The sequence below is a fragment of the Rana temporaria genome, chromosome 1 (genome assembly GCF_905171775.1).
Source record: "Rana temporaria chromosome 1, aRanTem1.1, whole genome shotgun sequence".
In the NCBI taxonomy this organism is placed as follows: Eukaryota; Metazoa; Chordata; class Amphibia; order Anura; family Ranidae; genus Rana; species Rana temporaria.
In genome coordinates, this window is record NC_053489.1 from 371,761,174 (window position 1) to 371,784,160 (window position 22,987).

Here is a 22,987-nt window from a genome sequence, read left to right on the forward strand (position 1 = left end):
TGGTTCATGGTTCCGTAACATTAGGACCAAGCCATGAATTTTGACGGTACAGAGCCATCCTCGCTACCCATGCTGGTTGCCAGACTTGATCAGCTGGAGTCCCTGTTGGGTCAGTTCGCCGTGGCGTTGCAAACCCTGCTTGAACGCACGGCTCATGTCGCTCCCGTTGCCGATGGGTCGGTTGTCGCTCCTGGGCCCGCTCCTACTGCCGCTCCGGTTGTTGCGCCAGAGTCTACCCCGACACCTGTTGTTGCGCCTGCGGTGTTTCGGGGTATGTCCGGTTCTGCCCCCCTTCCACAACGATTTGGGGGAGAGCCAACTCAGTGCTGAGGTTTCCTTAACCAAGTGGGCATTTATTTCGAGTTGCTGCCACATGCCTTTCCCACTGAGAGATCAAAGGTGGGCTTCTTGATCTCGCTGCTCTCGGACAAGGCCTTGGCCTGGGCCAGCCCTTTATGGGAGAACAACAATCCGGTGGTTGCCGAGTTTTCCAGTTTTGTTGCTTCTCTTCGGAAGGTATTCGATGTGCCGGCTCGCGCCGCCTCTGCTGCGAAGCTCCTTATGTCCGTCAGACAGGGTTCACGATCCGTAGCCGAATACGCCATTGAGTTTCGTACCCTGGCAGCAGAGGTAGGTTGGAATAATGAGGCTCTGGTCGCTGCTTTCTCTCATGGTCTCTCGGATGCCTTGAAGGATGAGGTTGCAGCTAAGGACCTACCAGTGGAGCTCGAGGCTCTTATTTCTTTCCTGATTTTGATTGACACCAGACTCAGGGAGAGACCTTCCTTTAAGGAACGCCTGCGGAGGTCTCCTAACAGTTTGGCGCCTACTTTTGCTGTCCCACCCGTGCCTCCCTCTCCTCCCACGCCTCCTGGTGTTGACTTGTCTGGGGGTGAACCCATGCAGCTGGGGTTTGCTCGCCTGTCCGAGGGGGAGAGGGTACTCCGGAGACGCGAGGGCCGATGCATGTACTGTGGTCTCGGTGGGCATTTTCGGTTGGCATGTCCGAACCGTCCGGGAAACGCTCGCACCTGAGATCCTGTCGGGGGCAGATCTTGGGTGGAGTCTCCTCGTCCCCGGTTTCCCGTGTTGATAAACCACTGATCACTGTTGTCCTCTCCTGGGTCGGGGGCTCGGTGACGACCCAGGCGTTGGTGGACTCTGGTGCTGGTGGTTTTTTCATTGATAGCGAGTTCGCTGCCGCCAATTCCATTCCTCTACAGGCTCGAGGTTCCCCGCTGGCTCTAGAGGCGATAGACGGCAGACCCCTCCAGCCGTCACACGTGACTCATGAGACCCTTCCAGTGGGGATAGCCATTGGTGTCGCTCACAGAGAGTCGGTCTGCTTCCAAGTTATTTCGTCTCCACACTACTCGGTGGTCTTGGGGTACCCCTGGCTCCAGAAGCATAATCCGACTTTCGACTGGAGATCGGCCGAGATCCTCTCATGGTCACCACAGTGTGGGGCTAAGTGCATCCATGGGCCTGTCAAGTTGCTGTGTACTTCCTCGGACTCTCTGTTGCCTCCTGAATACGAGGAGTACCGGGATGTATTCGATAAGGTACGCGCAGTCGCCCTACCTCCGCACCGCCCCTATGATTGTGCCATAGAGTTACAACCTGGTGCCGGTCCTCCTCGCGGCAGGGTCTATCCACTGTCGGTTGCGGAGAATGAGGCCATGGAGGAGTACGTGATGGAGGCGCTGTCCCGTGGTCACATTCGCAAATCCTCGTCCCCGGCAGGGGCTGGATTTTTCTTTGTGAAAAAGAAGGGCGGTGAGTTGAGGCCTTGCATCGATTACAGGGGTCTCAATCGCATCACGATCAAGAACGCTTACCCGATACCCTTGATTTCAGAGCTGTTCGATCGCCTGAAAGGGGCCACGGTCTTTACCAAACTCGACCTGAGGGCGGCATATAACCTGGTAAGGATCAAGGCGGGCGATGAGTGGAAGACCGCGTTTAACACCAGGACCGGTCATTATGAATCCTTGGTTATGCCCTTTGGGTTGTGCAATGCGCCCGCAGTCTTTCAGGAATTCATCAACGATGTTTTCCGTGACCTGTTGCAGCAGTGTGTGGTGGTCTATTTGGATGACATCTTGGTATATTCTGAATCCATGGAGGCCCACATTCTGGATGTCAAACGAGTGTTGCAACGGTTACGAGAGAACAAGCTGTTCGGTAAGCTTGAGAAATGCGAATTTCACCGATCCCAGGTAACCTTCCTAGGTTACATCATTTCTGCTGAGGGGTTCTCCATGGATCCTGAGAAGGTCTCGGCTGTCTTACAGTGGCCCCAGCCCAGTGGTCTTCGTTCCCTGCAGCGCTTTTTGGGCTTCGCCAATTATTATCGGAAGTTCATCAGGGACTTTTCCATGCTGGCCAAGCCTCTCACGCATCTGACCAGGAAGGGCAGTAATTCCCAGGTCTGGCCGCTCGAGGCCATCCGAGCTTTTGAGGCCCTAAAGTCCGCCTTTGTGTCGGCTCCGATTCTGTCGCATCCCAACCCTGGGTTGCCCTTTGTCCTCGAGGTGGACGCGTCTGAGACGGGAGTAGGCGCTCTTCTGTCTCAGCGTAGAACACCAGAGGGTCCTCTGCTTCCTTGTGGGTTTTACTCCCGGAAACTGTCTCCCGCGGAATGCAACTATCAGATTGGTGACAGGGAGTTATTGGCCATCGTGCAGGCCCTTAAAGAATGGAGGCACTTGCTCGAGGGCTCGGTGGTTCCGGTTCTCATCCTGACGGACCACAAGAATCTGACCTACCTTTCTGAGGCCAAGAGATTGACACCACGTCAGGCCAGATGGGCTCTGTTCCTGTCACGTTTTAATTACGTGGTCTCCTACCTACCCGGTTCCAAGAACATCAGGGCGGATGCCTTATCACGGCAGTACTCCGAGCTGTCCAGGGAGGAATCGATTCCGACTTCGGTCATACCTCCGAATCAGATCCTGGCCGCCATTCGCACCAGCCTGACCTCTCCCCTGGGTGAGCAGATTTTGGCGGCTCAATCTGGTGCTCCCTCTGGGAGACCCAACGGCAGATGTTTTGTGCCTGAGGAGTTGCGCACTCGGTTGTTGCGAACCTACCATAACTCCAAGACCGCGGGGCATCCTGGAAAGAATCAGCTGTCCTGGGCTGTTTCACGTCTGTTCTGGTGGCCTTCCCTACGTTCCGACATCGCCGCATATGTAGCGGCATGCTCCGTTTGTGCCCAGAGTAAGTCCCCTCGGCACCTTCCGTTGGGTCTTCTGCAACCCATAGCCACCGGGGACCGCCCATGGTCACACCTGGGGATGGATTTCATCGTGGACCTCCCTGCATCCCGAGGCCATACGGTCATTCTCATGATTGTGGATCGGTTTTCCAAAATGTGCCACTGTGTTCCTCTCAAGAAGTTACCCTCTGCACAAGAGTTGGCCACGATTTTTGCCAGGGAGGTCTTCCGGTTGCACGGTTTGCCCAAGGAGATTGTGTCGGATCGGGGGAGTCAGTTTGTGTCCAGGTTCTGGCGCGCCTTTTGCTCCCAGTTGGGGATTCATCTCTCCTTCTCCTCGGCCTACCACCCTCAGTCCAATGGGGCCGCAGAACGATCCAATCAGGCCTTGGAGCAATTCCTTCGTTGCTATGTCTCTGATCACCAAGACAACTGGGTTGACCTCCTGCCTTGGGCTGAGTTTGCCAGGAACACGGCGGTGAACTCTTCCTCTGGGACGTCTCCCTTCATGGCCAATTATGGGTTCCAACCTGCCGTGTTACCGGAGGCATTCTCTCCCCAGGATATTCCGGCTGTGGAGGATCACCTTTCCGTCCTACGTGCTTCTTGGGTACAGATCCAGAAGTCCCTTGAGGTCTCTGCGCAACGCCAGAAACTCCAGGCTGATCGCAGACGAGCGCCTGCTCCTTCCTACCAGGTCGGAGACCGTGTATGGTTGTCCACCCGCAACCTCAACCTTCGAGTGCCCACTCCCAAGCTGGCTCCTCGCTTTGTTGGTCCCTTCCGAGTGCTTCGCAGGGTAAACCCGGTAGCCTATGCCCTTGCGCTTCCACCTGGCATGCGGATCTCCAACGTGTTTCATGTCTCCCTGTTGAAGCCACTGGTGTGCAATCGCTTCACTTCCTCGGTTCCTCGGCCTCGTCCGGTCCAAGTGGGCAATCACGAGGAGTATGAGGTGAGCAATATCCTGGACTCACGCCTGGTCCGCGGTCGGGTGCAGTTTTTGGTCCACTGGCATGGTTATGGTCCTGAGGAGCGTTCCTGGGTTCCCTCCGCAGATGTCCATGCTCCTGCCTTGCTCCGAGCCTTCCACGCACGCTTCCCTCAGAAACCGTTTTTTGCACCGCGGAGGAGGGGCCCTTGAGGGGGAGGTACTGTCATGGTCTTACCTCTCTCCTGTCTCCTTCGTTTGACATGTGCTGGCGGCCATCTTGGTTTCTAGGTCTCTTGTAGCCTCCCACCCTGCGGCTCCTCCTTCCCACTGGGAGGAGCTGGATACCTGGCTCACATATATAGGAGGTCTGTGACTTCAGTTCCTTGCTTGGTCCTCCTGTGTGCACATGCTTCTAAGACTGCTGCTGCTTCTGGTTCTGATCCTGGCTTCGTCTGACTTCTCTGCTGGTTCCTGATCCTGGCCTCGTCTGACTTCCCTGCTGGTTCCTGGCTTCGTCTGACTTCCCTGCTGGTTCCTGATCCTGGCTTCGTCTGACTACCCTTCTGGTTCCTGACCTCTGGTTTCACCATCCGTTGGACTTTTGCTTTACAGCTTGATTTTCAATAAAGCCTTCTTATTTTCACTTATCTCTTGTTGTACGTCTGGTTCATGGTTCCGTAACAAGTGGGTTGCAATATTGTCAGGCAAACTGTCAGGCAAAGCTTCTGATGCTTTCCGGACTGTGCCAGATCAGGATATCCATAGCTACGCCCGGGTTAAAGAAGTGCTCCTGGCTCGTTATGCAGTAACCCCAGAGTCCCACCGACAGAAGTTCAGGGACTCACGCAAAACCACGAAAGACTCTTACGCGGAATGGGCATGCCAGTTGTCCCTGTCGGCCTCTAACTGGGTTAACAGCAGCCAGGCCACCACCGCAGAGGACATTTTGCAACTAATGCTCCTGGAGCAATTTTACAATCACATCCAGACGGATGTCAAAGATTGGGTGAGAGATCGCAGGCCCATGACTCTACCAGAGGCCGCGAAGTTGGCGGATGAATATGCAGATACTCGCAAGACAAACCAGGTCACACCACGGGTACAACCTCCACGACCAACCGCGCCCTCACACCCACCAGCCGCTAGATACCAACCGCCTAACAGACCGATGACATCGAGCCCTCGCTATCCACGCCAGGAGGACAACGAACAACGCTGCTTCCGGTGCAAACAGTTGGGTCACTTCAAGCAGAATTGCCCCCTGAATGACAACACCAGATCAAATTGGTCTCAACCTGGGTACCGCCCACCAGCAGCAGCCCATTGTGTAGACTCGGCTTGGGATCCCCAGGAGCTGGGTCAGGAAGAACCATTGGGCACCCCTTACGAAGCCCTCATGGTACAATCTGTTATTACGGACAACAGGGAACACCATTGTCAGCTGGTCATGGGCGACAGCCATGAGCCGGAGGGGCCTTGGAGGGAGCTGGGCAGAAAGAGGCACCGCCAGCTACCCTCCAAGAAGAAGAGGTCCTGGAAGTCATATAACCAGCGGACCTGGGAGGAGAAGAAGCGACTGGAGGAGATGGAATCGCAGCGGGTGCCCCAGATGCGGGCCGAGATGTTCGCCAAGGGCCCACCAGTGGCCCCTTACACCACCACCCAGTTCCTGATGATGAAGGACCACATGGAGAGCCTGCAGGACATGAGCAAGCAGGATCTGATCCGTGAGTACATAGAGCAGGAGGAGTGCATAAGCCGCATGGAGGAGGAGAACAACCGCCTGAGGTCACAGCAGGCTGACCCCCCCAGGCTCCATGAACTGGAGAGGGAGCTGGAGAAGCTCAAAGAGGAGAACTGGCGGCTACGGAGGGAGCAGAGGGTGGCTGACCCTATGGGGCCCTGATTCCCCCCCCCCCCCCGAACTCTGAGCACCGGTGCTACAGCATTTCAACAAATATAACTTTTTCTTTTTATGAATCTCCTGTGACTGTCACTTCAGAGCCATAACCTGCCCCTCCCATAGCGGGACACCTAGATGGCGGCGCACAGACCCATTCGCCGTCTTCACACTGACTTCTGGTGACTTTGCAGATCGCACAAAGACTTGGGGACTGACCGGCGTGTGATCTGACGACCCGGTGACATACCTGAGTCGGGAGCAGTTGCCAAGGGAGGTCAGTCACGCCAAACAGAGTTAACCTCGGACTAAAAGCTCTGAACCCGTCAACCCTACTGGACCAGGGAAGGTCCAACCGGGTTTGCCGGAGCAGGGAGAAAAGGGGGGGCCATTGTGATGCAATTGCCTATATGCTTCAGTCTAATGCTCTCCCTGCTAACTTAATGCTGTGGGTTACAGGTAACAGGTGTTTCATGTGTGATTCATCTCTCTCTGTGAACACTGTTCATATGTTAAATAAGGCTAGCTTTTGAAAGGCCTTTAATTGTGTGATAACCCTGTCTAAAAACCTAGTGATTCTCAGAGGTGTTAATAGGTGTCAAACTGGAAGCAGACGAAACGTCTGCTTAGGAAACTCAAGTGTGTGAAGGTGGTTTGTTGTTTAAGGAATGTGCAGTGATTAGACATGATAATTGTCGGTCGGTGCCGACCTGTCTAGAATGTTTTAGTAATTAGCCTTAGTGTGTGATTGGGGGGGGGGGGGTGGAGATTTCATTGTTGCTTCAATGTCTTGGACTGTATAAAAAGCTGAGAAGAAAAACCATTAAAGTCTGTGTTGTTCAAGCAGTAAGCTTGTCTCATGTGTGGCTTTCTGGGCGATTCCAGGGATATCCCTCCTCGTGGAATATTGGGGTGATTTTCGTTATGGGAAGAAGGGAACATTGACGGGGATATCATACCGATACCGTCACACAAATCAACAGCTGACAAACGCAGGTTTGCAGTGGAGCCTTGCAGCTCAACAACAGGCTCATTCAGCTCAACAACAGGCTCACCAAGAGAGCATGGCAGCTCAACAACAGGTTTACCAAGAGAGCATGGCAGCTCAACAACAGGTTCACCAAGAGAGCATGGCAGCTCAACAACAGGTTCACCAAGAGAGCCTTGCAGGCTTGGAACAGAGACACCAGCAGCAAATGGAGGCCATCGTGAAACAGCTTCAGAGACAGCAGACCGAGGCTGGGAGTCAGGCCAGTAACATACCGACTTTTCGGGTAAGATACTTATTGCCAAAGATGACTACAGATGAGGACCCTGAGATGTTTCTGACCACGTTTCAGAGAGCAGCGGAAAGAGAGAGTTGGCCTAAAGAACAGTGGGCTGGACTAGTGGCCCCCCTATTATCTGGAAAAGCCCAAAAGGCATATTTTGGTTTGGAGCTGGCAGACGTGAAAAACTATGATCGGTTAAAAGAGGAAATATTGGCACGTTTTGGTGTAACCCTGGATGTCCGTGCTCAGCGGGTCCACAATTGCAGTTATCAGCTGAGGAAGCTACCTTGGTCGCAGATGTATGACCTCATTAATTTGGCTAGGAAATGGCTGCAGCCAGAAACTCTGTCCGGACCAAAAATTTTGGAGCGAGTAGTCATGGACAAATTTCTTAGGTCTCTTCCTAACACCCTGCAGAAATGGGTGAACCATGGTGGTCCGGAAACCACAGACAAACTTGTAGACCTGGTCGAAAGGTACCTAACCACCGAGAATTTGTCCTCTTCCACCAGAGACGCACAGACTTTTCATCCCAAGACCAGACCCTCCCCACCTATAGGTAAGACTACATCAAGGGATGGGGGTGGAGAGAGGGACCAAAGAGCAACTAGAGGAATTATCGGGACTACTGCTAATGTTTGGCGAGAGCGGCCTGGAAGACCCATTCCACAGGAGAGGACCAGAAGGTTGATTTGTTACCGTTGCCGGGAAGAGGGACATGTAGCAGCGGTTTGCCCAGCGGGTGATGAACCCATGCAGTGTGACTTTCTGACAGAGAGACGACAGTCCCTTTTTGCAACCACATGCACTGCAGTAAAGGGAAATGAGAAACCTTTATATAGAACGTGCGTAGATGGTAAAGATGTTGTAGTATTGTTGGATTCAGGTAGCCTAGTCACCTTAGTGAAAAGTGATCTAGTGGTGGGAAAAACCTTACATCCTAGGAAAATGGCTGTAGTTTGTGTACATGGGGACACTCGAGAATATCCGGTGACTACGGTTTCCTTTGAAACCGCCCTCGGTAACTTGTGTCACCAGGTGGGTTTAGTTCCCAAACTGCCACATGACGCCATTGTGGGAAGGGCTTTCCCAAAATTCTGGGAACTCTGGAACTGCCCAGATTCCCCAGTAGGTGGTTCTTCTGAGCCTGAACCATCTACTCCAGAAACCTCTAACTGTGAGGATTCTCCTGAGTTTCCATTCTCAGTCTTAGCAGGGGAAACACCAGTCCCTAGGGAGGAGCCTGCTACCTCAGAAGAGGAACAGCGGCCGATAGGGTTTGATGACCTCGAGGTGCACAGAGAAAACTTTATCACTGAGCAATTGAGGGACCCCACATTGCTAAGAGCCCAGGAGAATGTACTGAAGATAGATGGGGAGTTAGTTAACCCTGACGAGAGGGTTGCCCTCCCTTACTTCATTATTGAAAGGGAAATGTTATATCGAGTATCACAGAGGATACCATTGAGAAACTGGTAGTGCCTAAACCGTACCGCAAGATGGTTTTGGAACTGGCCCATGAGCACATTCTTGGGGGACATTTGGGAGCAGAAAAAACCCGGGAGAGGATCACCCAGAGGTTTTATTGGCCTGGGATCACTAAGGAAGTGGAATTGTACTGCTCTTCCTGTCCAGTGTGTCAAATTACTGCACCCATGCCACATTTCCGAAGTTCGTTGGTACCCCTGCCCATTATCGAGGTCCACTTTGAGAGGATCGCCATGGACTTGGTTGGCCCCTTACTGAAGTCCACTAGAGGGCACCAGCACATTTTTTGTAATAATGGACTATGCCACCCGTTACCCAGAAGCGATTTCTCTCTGAAACACCTCTGCAAAAACCATTGCCAAAGAGTTATTTCGGGTTTTCAGCCGTGTGGGTCTTCCTAAGGAAGTCCTAACTGACCAGGGCACCCCGTTTATGTCTAGGGTGACCAAAGAACTTTGTAAACTCCTGAAAGTGACCCAATTACGTACATCAGTATATCACCCTCAAACAGACGGGTTAGTGGAAAGGTTTATAAAAACCTTAAAACAAATGTTGAGGAAGGTGGTGGATAAAGACGGAAAGAATTGGGATTATCTGCTCCCTTATCTGATGTTTGCAATAAGAGAGGTTCCCCAATCATCCACAGGGTTCTCTCTGCTTGAGCTACTGTATGGGAGGCACCCCCGGGGCCTACTGGACATTGCCAGGGAAACATGGGAGAGTGAGAGTTCCCCTCATCGAAGTGTGATTGAACATGTGGCCCAAATGCAAGATAGAATTGCCCAAGTGATGCCGATTGTGAAGGAACATTTAGCCCAAGCCCAATTGGCTCAACAAAGGATTTACAATCATGGGGCCCAGGTCTGTTCCTTTGCACCTGGTGATAGGGTGTTGGTGCTGGTCCCCACGGTCGAAAGTAAATTCCTAGTCAAATGGCAGGGTCCATATGAAGTGTTGGAGAAAATGGGAGTGGTGAATTATAAAATTAGCCAACCGGGAAGACGAAAACCTGAGCAGCTCTATCACGTGAACTTGCTAAACCATGGAAGGATAGAGAGTCCTTGGTCGCTAAGACTAGCCTGAATGATTTTTGGCCAGAAAATTTGATAAGGGGGGCCAACCTGTCCATATGTACCACCTAAAATCAAAATTTTTATGTGGAATGTCTCTGAAATTATGTGAGATCTAACGTTAAAACCACTTGATCTTACCGGATCTAACGAATATCTATTAGCCTGAATGATTTTTTGGACAGAAAATTTGATAAGGGGGGGCCAACCCGTCCTTATGTACCACCTAATATCTCTATTTTTATGTGGAATATTTCGGAAATCATGTGAGATCTAACATTAAAACCACTTGATCATACCGGATCTAACGAATATCTATTAGCCTGAATGATTTTTGGCCAGAAAATTTGATAAGGGGGGGGCCAACCCGTCCATATGTACCATCAAAAATCTCAATTTGTATGTGAAATATCTTAGAAAAAAAGGGAGATCTAACGTTAAAACCACTTGATCTTACCGGATCTAACGAATATCTATTAGCCTGAATGATTTTTGGCCAGAAAATTTGATAAGGGGGGGCCAACCCGTCCTTATGTACCACCTAATATCTCTATTTTTATGTGGAATATTTCGGAAATCATGTGAGATCTAACATTAAAACCACTTGATCATACCGGATCTAACGAATATCTATTAGCCTGAATGATTTTTGGCCAGAAAATTTGATAAGGGGGGGGCCAACCCGTCCATATGTACCATCAAAAATCTCAATTTGTATGTGGAATATCTTAGAAAAAAAGGGAGATCTAACGTTAAAACCACTTGATCTTACCGGATCTAACGAATATCTATTAACCTGAATGATTTTTTGGCCAGAAAATTTGATAAGGGGGGCCAACCTGTCCATATGTACACCCAATATCTGTATTTATATGTGAAATAGCTCTGAAATTATGTGAGATCTAACATTAAAACCACTTGATCTTACCGGATCTATGAATATCTATTAGCCTGAATGATTTTTGGCCAGAAAATTTGATAAGGGAGAGACAACCCGTCCTTATGTATCACCTAATATCTAAATTTTTATATGGAATATCTCGAAAATGATGTGAGATCTAACATTAAAACTACTTGATCATACCAGATCTAACAAATATCTATTAGCCTGAATGATTTTTGGCCAGAAAATTTGATAAGGGGGGGGCCAACCCGTCCTTATGTACCACCTAATATCTCTATTTTTATGTGGAATATTTCGGAAATCATGTGAGATCTAACATTAATACCACTTGATCATACCGGATCTAACAAATATCTATTAGCCTGAATGATTTTTGGCCACAAAATTTGATAAGGGGGGCCAACCCATCCATATGTACCACCTAAAATCAAAATTTTTATGTGGAATATCTCGGAAATTATGTGAGATCTAACGTTAAAACCACTTGATCTTACCGGATCTAACGAATATCTATTAGCCTGAATAATTTTTGGCCAGAAAATTTGATAAGGGGGGGCCAACCCGTCCATATTTACCACCTGAAATCTCTATTTTTATGTGGAATATTTCGGAAATCATGTGAGATCTAACATTAAAACCACTTGATCATACCGGATCTAACGAACATCTATTAGCCTGAATGATTTTTTGGCCAGAAAATTTGATAAGGGGGGGCCAACCCGTCCTTATGTATCACCTAATATCTCTATTTTTATGTGGAATATTTCGGAAATCATGTGAGATCTAATATTAAAACCACTTGATCATACCGGATCTAACGAATATCTATTAGCCTGAATGATTTTCAGACAGAAAATTTGATAAGGGGGGGCAAACCCGTCCATATGTACACCCAATATCTGTATTTATATGTGAAATATCTCTGAAATTTTGTGAGATCTAACGTTATAACCACTTGATCTTACCGGATCTAACGAATATCTATTAGCCTGAATGATTTTTGGCCAGAAAATTTGATAAGGGGGGGCCCACTCGTCCATATGTACCACCTAAAATCTATATTTTTATGTGGAATATTTCGGAAATCATGTGAGATCTAACATTAAAACCACTTGATCATACCGGATCTAATGAATATCTATTAGCCTGAATGATTTATAGACAGAAAATTTGATAAGGGGGGCCAACCCGTCCATATGTACACCCAATATCTGTATTTATATGTGAAATAGCTCTGAAATTATGTGAGATCTAACATTAAAACCACTTGATCTTACCGGATCTAACGAATATCTATTAGCATGAATGATTTTTGGCCAGAAAATCTGAAAAGGGGGGGCCAACCCGTCCATATGTACCACCTAAAATCACTATTTTTATGTGGAATATTTCGGGAATCATGTGAGATCTAACGTTAAAACCACTTGATCTTACCGGATCTAACGAATATCTATTAGCCTGAATGATTTTCGGACAGAAAATTTGATAAGAGGGGGGCCAAACTGTCCATATGTACCACCAAAAATCTCAATTTGTATGTGGAATATCTTGGAAATTATGTGAGATCTAATGTTAAAACCACTTGATCTTACCGGATCTAACGAATATCTATTAGCCTGAATGATTTTTTGGCCAGAAAATTTGATAAGGGGGGCCAACCTGTCCATATGTACACCCAATATCTGTATTTATATGTGAAATAGCTCTGAAATTATGTGAGATCTAACATTAAAACCACTTGATCTTACCTGATCTAACGAATATCTATTAGCCTGAATGATTTTCAGACATAAAATTTGATAAGGGGGGCAAACCCGTCCATATGTACACCCAATATCTGTATTTATATGTGAAATATCTCTGAAATTTTGTGAGATCTAACGTTAAAACCACTTGATCTTACCGGATCTAACGAATATCTATTAGCCTGAATGATTTTTGGCCAGAAAATTTGATAAGGGGGGGCAAACCCGTCCATATGTACACCCAATATCTGTATTTATATGTGAAATATCTCTGAAATTTTGTGAGATCTAACGTTAAAAACACTTGATCTTACCGGATCTAATGACTATCTATTAGCCTGAATGATTTTCGGCCAGAAAATTTGATAAGGGGGGGCAAACCTGTCCATATGTACACCCAATATCTGTATTTATATGTGAAATATCTCTGAAATTTTGGGAGATCTAACGTTATAACCACTTGATCTTACCGGATCTAACGAATATCTATTAGCCTGAATGATTTTCGGACAGAAAATTTGATAAGAGAGGGGCCAACCCGTCCATATGTACCACCAAAAATCTCAATTTGTATGTGGAATATCTTGGAAATTATGTGAGATCTAACGTTAAAACCACTTGATCTTACCGGATCTAACGAATATCTATTAGCCTGAATGATTTTTTGGCCAGAAAATTTGATAAGGGGGGCCAACCTGTCCATATGTACACCCAATATCTGTATTTATATGTGAAATAGCTCTGAAATTATGTGAGATCTAACATTAAAACCACTTGATCTTACCGGATCTAACGAATATCTATTAGCCTGAATGATTTTTTGGACAGAAAATTTGATAAGGGGGGGCCAACCCGTCCATATGTACCACCTAATATCTCAATTTTTATATGGAATATCTCGGAAATGATGTGAGATCTAACATTAAAACTACTTGATCATACCAGATCTAACAAATATCTATTAGCCTGAATGATTTTTGGCCAGAAAATTTGATAAGGGGGGGCCAACCCGTCCATATGTACTACTTAATATCTCTATTTTTATGTGGAATATTTCGGAAATCATGTGAGATCTAACATTAAAACCACTTGATCTTACCGGATCTAACGAATATCTATTAGCCTGAATGATTTTCGGCCAGAAAATTTGATAAGGGGGGCCAACCCGTCCAAATGTACACCCAATATCTGTATTTATATGTGAAATATCTCTGAAATTATGTGAGATCTAATGTTAAAACCACTTGATCTTACCGGATCTAACGAATATCTATTGGCCTGAATGATTTTTGGCCAGAAAATTTGATAAGGGGGGGCCAACCCGTCCATATTTACCACCTGAAATCTCTATTTTTCTGTGGAATATTTCGAAAATCATGTGAGATCTAACATTAAAACCACTTGATCATACCGGATCTAACGAATATCTATTAGCCTGAATAATTTTTGGCCAGAAAATTTGAGAAGGGGGGGCCAACCCATCCATATGTACCACCTAATATCTCTATTTTTATGTGGAATATTTCGGAAATCATGTGAGATCTAATGTTAAAACCACTTGATCTTACCGGATCTAACGAATATCTATTAACCTGAATGATTTTTTGGCCAGAAAATTTGATAAGGGGGGCCAACCTGTCCATATGTACACCCAATATCTGTATTTATATGTGAAATAGCTCTGAAATTATGTGAGATCTAACATTAAAACCACTTGATCTTACCGGATCTATGAATATCTATTAGCCTGAATGATTTTTGGCCAGAAAATTTGATAAGGGAGAGACAACCCGTCCTTATGTATCACCTAATATCTAAATTTTTATATGGAATATCTCGAAAATGATGTGAGATCTAACATTAAAACTACTTGATCATACCAGATCTAACAAATATCTATTAGCCTGAATGATTTTTGGCCAGAAAATTTGATAAGGGGGGGGCCAACCCGTCCTTATGTACCACCTAATATCTCTATTTTTATGTGGAATATTTCGGAAATCATGTGAGATCTAACATTAATACCACTTGATCATACCGGATCTAACAAATATCTATTAGCCTGAATGATTTTTGCCCAGAAAATTTGATAAGGGGGGCCAACCCATCCATATGTACCACCTAAAATCAAAATTTTTATGTGGAATATCTCGGAAATTATGTGAGATCTAACGTTAAAACCACTTGATCTTACGGATCTAACGAATATCTATTAGCCTGAATAATTTTTGGCCAGAAAATTTGATAAGGGGGGGCCAACCCGTCCATATTTACCACCTGAAATCTCTATTTTTATGTGGAATATTTCGGAAATCATGTGAGATCTAACATTAAAACCACTTGATCATACCGGATCTAACGAATATCTATTAGCCTGAATGATTTTTTGGCCAGAAAATTTGATAAGGGGGGGCCAACCCGTCCTTATGTATCACCTAATATCTCTATTTTTATGTGGAATATTTCGGAAATCATGTGAGATCTAATATTAAAACCACTTGATCATACCGGATCTAACGAATATCTATTAGCCTGAATGATTTTCAGACAGAAAATTTGATAAGGGGGGGCAAACCCGTCCATATGTACACCCAATATCTGTATTTATATGTGAAATATCTCTGAAATTTTGTGAGATCTAACGTTATAACCACTTGATCTTACCGGATCTAACGAATATCTATTAGCCTGAATGATTTTTGGCCAGAAAATTTGATAAGGGGGGGCCCACTCGTCCATATGTACCACCTAAAATCTATATTTTTATGTGGAATATTTCGGAAATCATGTGAGATCTAACATTAAAACCACTTGATCATACCGGATCTAATGAATATCTATTAGCCTGAATGATTTATAGACAGAAAATTTGATAAGGGGGGCCAACCCGTCCATATGTACACCCAATATCTGTATTTATATGTGAACTATCTCTGAAATTATGTGAGATCTAACGCTATAACCACTTGATCTTACCGGATCTAACGAATATCTATTAGCCTGAATGATTTTTGGCCAGAAAATCTGAAAAGGGGGGGGCCAACCCATCCATATGTACCACCTAAAATCTCTATTTTTATGTGGAATATTTCGGAAATCATGTGAGATCTAATGTTAAAACCACTTGATCATACCGGATCTAATGAATATCTATTAGCCTGAATGATTTATAGACAGAAAATTTGATAAGGGGGGCAAACCCGTCCATATGTACACCCAATATCTGTATTTATATGTGAAATAGCTCTGAAATTATGTGAGATCTAACATTAAAACCACTTGATCTTACCGGATCTAACGAATATCTATTAGCATGAATGATTTTTGGCCAGAAAATCTGAAAAGGGGGGGCCAACCCGTCCATATGTACCACCTAAAATCACTATTTTTATGTGGAATATTTCGGGAATCATGTGAGATCTAACGTTAAAACCACTTGATCTTACCGGATCTAACGAATATCTATTAGCCTGAATGATTTTCGGACAGAAAATTTGATAAGAGGGGGGCCAAACTGTCCATATGTACCACCAAAAATCTCAATTTGTATGTGGAATATCTTGGAAATTATGTGAGATCTAATGTTAAAACCACTTGATCTTACCGGATCTAACGAATATCTATTAGCCTGAATGATTTTTTGGCCAGAAAATTTGATAAGGGGGGCCAACCTGTCCATATGTACACCCAATATCTGTATTTATATGTGAAATAGCTCTGAAATTATGTGAGATCTAACATTAAAACCACTTGATCTTACCTGATCTAACGAATATCTATTAGCCTGAATGATTTTCAGACATAAAATTTGATAAGGGGGGCAAACCCGTCCATATGTACACCCAATATCTGTATTTATATGTGAAATATCTCTGAAATTTTGTGAGATCTAACGTTAAAACCACTTGATCTTACCAGATCTAACGAATATCTATTAGCCTGAATGATTTTCAGACAGAAAATTTGATAAGGGGGGGCAAACCCGTCCATATGTACACCCAAAATCTGTATTTATATGTGAAATATCTCTGAAATTATGTGAGATCTAATGTTAAAACCACTTGATCTTACCGGATCTAACGAATATCTATTAGCCTGAATGATTTTTGGCCAGAAAATTTGATAAGGGGGGGCAAACCCGTCCATATGTACACCCAATATCTGTATTTATATGTGAAATATCTCTGAAATTTTGTGAGATCTAACGTTAAAAACACTTGATCTTACCGGATCTAATGACTATCTATTAGCCTGAATGATTTTCGGCCAGAAAATTTGATAAGGGGGGGCAAACCTGTCCATATGTACACCCAATATCTGTATTTATATGTGAAATATCTCTGAAATTTTGGGAGATCTAACGTTATAACCACTTGATCTTACCGGATCTAACGAATATCTATTAGCCTGAATGATTTTCGGACAGAAAATTTGATAAGAGAGGGGCCAACCCGTCCATATGTACCACCAAAAATCTCAATTTGTATGTGGAATATCTTGGAAATTATGTGAGATCTAACGTTAAAACCACTTGATCTTACCGGATCTAACGAATATCTATTAGCCTGAATGATTTTTTGGCCAGAAAATTTGATAAGGGGGGCCAACCTGTCCATATGTACACCCAATATCTGTATTTATATGTGAAATAGCTCTGAAATTATGTGAGATCTAACATTAAAACCACTTGATCTTACCGGATCTAACGAATATCTATTAGCCTGAATGATTTTTGGCCAGAAAATTTGATAAGGGAGAGCCAACCCGTCCTTATGTATCACCTAATATCTAAATTTTTATATGGAATATCTCGGAAATGATGTGAGATCTAACATTAAAACTACTTGATCATACCAGATCTAACAAATATCTATTAGCCTGAATGATTTTTGGCCAGAAAATTTGATAAGGGGGGCCAACCCGTCCATATGTACACCCAATATCTGTATTTATATGTGAAATATCTCTGAAATTCTGTGAGATCTAATGTTAAAACCACTTGATCTTACCGGATCTAACGAATATCTATTAGCCTGAATGATTTTCAGACAGAAAATTTGATAAGGGGGGGCCAACCCGTCCATATGTACCACCAAAAATCTCATTTTTTATGTGGAAAATCTCAGAAATTATGTGAGATCTAACGTTAAAACCGCTTGATCTTACCGGATCTAACGAATATCTATTAGCCTGAATGATTTTTTGGACAGAAAATTTGATAAGGGGGGGCCAACCCGTCCATATGTACCACCTAATATCTCAATTTTTATATGGAATATCTCGGAAATGATGTGAGATCTAACATTAAAACTACTTGATCATACCAGATCTAACAAATATCTATTAGCCTGAATGATTTTTGGCCAGAAAATTTGATAAGGGGGGGCCAACCCGTCCATATGTACTACTTAATATCTCTATTTTTATGTGGAATATTTCGGAAATCATGTGAGATCTAACATTAAAACCACTTGATCTTACCGGATCTAACGAATATCTATTAGCCTGAATGATTTTCGGCCAGAAAATTTGATAAGGGGGGCCAACCCGTCCAAATGTACACCCAATATCTGTATTTATATGTGAAATATCTCTGAAATTATGTGAGATCTAATGTTAAAACCACTTGATCTTACCGGATCTAACGAATATCTATTGGCCTGAATGATTTTTGGCCAGAAAATTTGATAAGGGGGGGCCAACCCGTCCATATTTACCACCTGAAATCTCTATTTTTCTGTGGAATATTTCGAAAATCATGTGAGATCTAACATTAAAACCACTTGATCATACCGGATCTAACGAATATCTATTAGCCTGAATAATTTTTGGCCAGAAAATTTGAGAAGGGGGGGCCAACCCATCCATATGTACCACCTAATATCTCTATTTTTATGTGGAATATTTCGGAAATCATGTGAGATCTAATGTTAAAACCACTTGATCTTATCGGATCTAATGAATATCTATTAGCCTGAATGATTTTTGGCCAGAAAATTTGATAAGAGGGGGGCCAACCCGTACATATGTACCACCAAAAATCTCAATTTGTATGTGGAATATCTTGGAAATTATGTGAGATCTAAAGTTAAAACCACTTGATCTTACCGGATCTAACGAATATCTATTAGCCTGAATGATTTTTTGGCCAGAAAATTTGATAAGGGGGGCCAACCTGTCCATATGTACACCCAATATCTGTATTTATATGTGAAATAGCTCTGAAATTATGTGAGATCTAAAGTTAAAACCACTTGATCTTACCGGATCTAACGAATATCTATTAGCCTGAATGATTTATGGCCAAAAAATTTGATAAGGGAGAGCCAACCCGTCCTTATGCATCACCTAATATCTCAATTTTTATATGGAATATCTCGGAAATTATGTGAGATCTAACATTAAAACTACTTGATCATACCAGATCTAACAAATATCTATTAGCCTGAATGATTTTTGGCAAGAAATTTTGATAAGGGGGGGGGGGGCAACCCTTCCTTATGTATCACCTAATATCTCTATTTTTATGTGGAATATTTCGGAAATCATGTGAGATCTAATATTAAAACCACTTGATCATACCGGATCTAACCAATATCTATTAGCCTGAATGATTTTTGGCCAGAAAATTTGATAAGGGGGGGCCAACTCGTCCATATGTACCACCTAATATCTCTATTTTTATGTGGAATGTCTCTGAAATTAAGTGAGATATAACGTTAAAACCACTTGATCTTACCGGATCTAACGAATATCTATTAGCCTGAATGATTTTTTGGACAGAAAATTTGATACGGGGGGGCCAACCCGTCCATATATACCACCTAATATCTCAATTTTTATATGGAATATCTCGGAAATGATGTGAGATCTAACATTAAAACTACTTGATCATACCAGATCTAACAAATATCTATTAGCCTGAATGATTTTTGGCCAGAAAATTTGATAAGGGGGGGCCAACCCGTCCATATGTACACCCAATATCTGTATTTATATGTGAAATATCTCTGAAATTATGTGAGATCTAACGTTAAAACCACTTGATCTTACCGGATCTAACGAATATCTATTAGCCTGAATGATTTTCGGCCAGAAAATTTGATAAGGGGGGCCAACCTGTCCATATGTACCACCTAAAACCTAAGGGCCAGATTCACATACATTTGCGGCCGTGTAACGTAACCCGTTTACGTTACACCGCCGCAAGTTTCCAGTTTTAGTGCCCGATCCACAAAGCACTTACCTGGAAACTTGCGGCGGTGTATCGTAAATACGTCCGGCGCAAGGCGTTCCAATTCGAATGGGCGGGTACAATTTAAATTAGTAGCGCTCCCGCGCCGGACCTACTGCGCATGCTCCGTTTCGTAACTCCCGCTGTGCTTTGCGCGAAGTGACGTAATTTTTTCGAATACTTCCGTATTTCCGGACGTGTTACGCAAACGACGTTAATTTTTACATTTCGACGCGGGAACGACCGCCATACTTTATACAGCAATACGATTGCTGTGTAAAGTTAGGGCAGGTCAAACAACGACTAAAGTTGCAACGGGAAACTAGAGTAGCGGCGACGTAGCGAACGCGAAAAACCGTCGTGGATCACCGTAACTGCTAATTTGCATACCCAAAGCTGGTTTACGACGCAAACTCCCCCCAGCAGCAGCCGCGGTATTGCATCCTAAGATCCGACAGTGTAAAACAATTACACCTGTCGGATCTTATGGATATTGTAACGGCTACCCACTGGTAGTGAGGGGTATCAGCCGTTGGAGACGTCCTTTTTGCTGACGAGTTATGATATGCAGGTACCGCCGGTATATCCCATCGAACGCCCTTTCAAGAAACGAGACGGGCTACGTTTGCAGAGTCAAGCAGACTAACTTTTAATGCCACATTTTTCCTCCTTATATCTGGTTACAAACTGTACAGAAACAAATGACACTCCCTTGAGCCAATCAGCCGCTAGACTTTTTGGCTCCTAAACTTAACTTGATCAGACAATAGAATTCAATTAACCTTTAAAACAATTATCACTCACACATAATCCCCATCAGCATACACCTCACAGGGGGGCTGTTACCTACACAAAAGAGAGTTCTCATTAGCTATGCGAAGGGTACATTAGCATTCAGCAGTGAAAGAGACTTGTCCAATTAACCCTTTGAGCTCAGAATACAATGTGGTACATCCAATTGTGAAAAGCCATGCATTTCCTTCTAGTCCTCCCTGCATGAAGATTATAACTGTCCCGGCAGCATGCATATGTCCGTTACACTACTCCCCTTTTGTGGAACACTCCGGCAGACCCGGATTGATCTTTTTCCGATCAACTTGGGGATGTCCGGTCTGCTGTTAGGGTAAAAGTTCAGTTTGCCTGGACAGTCCGTCGGCCTTCCCATTGAATCTGCCAGGGCGGTATTGGATAGAAAAATTGTAGGGTTGTAGGGCCAAGCTCCCTCTTAGCAGGCGCCCATTATCTCCGGCTACTCGGTTCAGCCATACTAGGGGGTTATGGTCCGTGATCAGGGTGAATTCCTGACCATACATGTAGGGTGTGAGCTTCTTTAAAGCCCAAACCAGGGCTAAACATTCCTTTTCCACGGCCGCGTAGCTCACTTCCCTGGGTAACAATTTTCTACTCAGGTACGCAACAGGGTGTTCTCCTCCATCCTCCCCGATCTGGCTTAGAACTGCCCCCAGTCCGTACATGGACGCATCTGTATGAACGACAAATCTTTTGTTAGGGACGGGGGCAGATAGAACAGGTGCGTTGATCAATGCTTGTTTCAAGGTTTGGAATGCTGTTTCACAGGCGGGAGACCACAGGACTACTCTAGGCAAATTCTTTTTGGTCAAATCCGTCAGGGGTTTGGCAATGGTACTGTAGTCAGGGACAAATTTTCTGTAATACCCCGCTGTCCCTAGAAATGCCAGTACCTGGGTCTTAGTGTGGGGAGTTGGCCAATTGGCTACAGCCTCAACCTTAGCAGGTTCTGGTCGTTGTTTCCCACACCCCACTCTGTGTCCCAAGTACTGGACTTCTGCCATCCCGAAATTACATTTTTCTGGCTTCAGGGTTAGGCCGGCGGCCCTAATCTGATCCAGTACAGCCTCAACATGCCTCAAGTGTTTCCCCCAAGTCTAACTATAGATCGCAATGTCATCCAGGTATGCGCAAGCGAAATCCTGGAAGCCATCAAGGAGGCGGTCCACTAAGCGCTGAAATGTGGCTGGGGCGTTCTTCATCCCAAATGGCATGACCTTGAACTGGAATAAGCCAAATGGGGTGACAAATGCCGACTTAGGGATAGCCTCTTTGGCCAGGGGAATCTGCCAATACCCTTTGCACAGATCGATTGTGGTCAGATAACGTCCCCTGGCAATACGATCTAATAGCTCGTCTACTTGGGGCATGGGGTAGGCATCTGTCACGGTTTTGTCATTGAGGCGTCGGTAATCGACACAGAATCGGGTTGTTCCGTCCTTTTTGGGTACTAGGACAACGGGCGAGGCCCAGGGGCTGTCAGATGGTTCTATGATCCCCATACATTTCTTGTATTTCCTTCCTCATCTCCTCTTTTACTGCCTCAGGGATTCTGTAGGGAGTCTGTCTGAGAGGGTTTTGTCCTGGGGTCTCTACGTAGTGAGTCGCTAAGATAGTGTACCCGGGCTCCTGGGAAAATGTCAGTCCTTTCTCAGTTATCAATTGTCGCATCTGTCCCTTTTCTGCGGGAGGTAACCGCTCCCCTAGCTGTATCGTATTGAGCAGAGTCTTAGGTTCCGAATCTGCTAATAGATCTGGGATGGGTAAGCTGTCGGGGTCTTCAGTGGCTGGGATACATATGGCTGCTACATCCTCTGGTCTTTCTTGATACTCTTTTAATAAGTTTACATGAAAGGACTTCTGGACCCTTTCATCTTGGCTGCTGGCGATTACATATGTAGTATCGCAGACTTGCGCTACCACTTTGTAAGGGCCCTGCCATGAGGTCTGGAGCTTATTCCCTTTGACAGGCCTAAGCACCAGCACCTTCTGGCCCACTTGAAACGTTCTCTGACGGGCGCCCCGGTCGTACCAGTGTTTCTGTCATCCCTGGGCCGTTTGGAGATGGTCCCGTGCCATCCGAGCTAACTGTTCCATGCGGTCCCGCATTTCCAGCACATATGGCACAATGGGGACACCTTCATGTTCTGTCTCGCCCTCCCAGTGCTCCCGTATGAGGTCGAGGGGGCCTCGCACTCTCCGTCCATAGACCAGCTCGAAGGGGGAGAACCCTGTGGATTCCTGCGGTACCTCTCGATAGGCAAACAAGAGGTTCGGCAAAAATCGCTCCCAGTCTCTGTATTCCGCCGTAAAGGTCCGCAGCAATTGCTTGAGGGTACCATTAAAGCGTTCACAGAGACCGTTGGTCTGAGGGTGGTACGGTGAACTAAGCAGGGTCTTAATACCGCAGA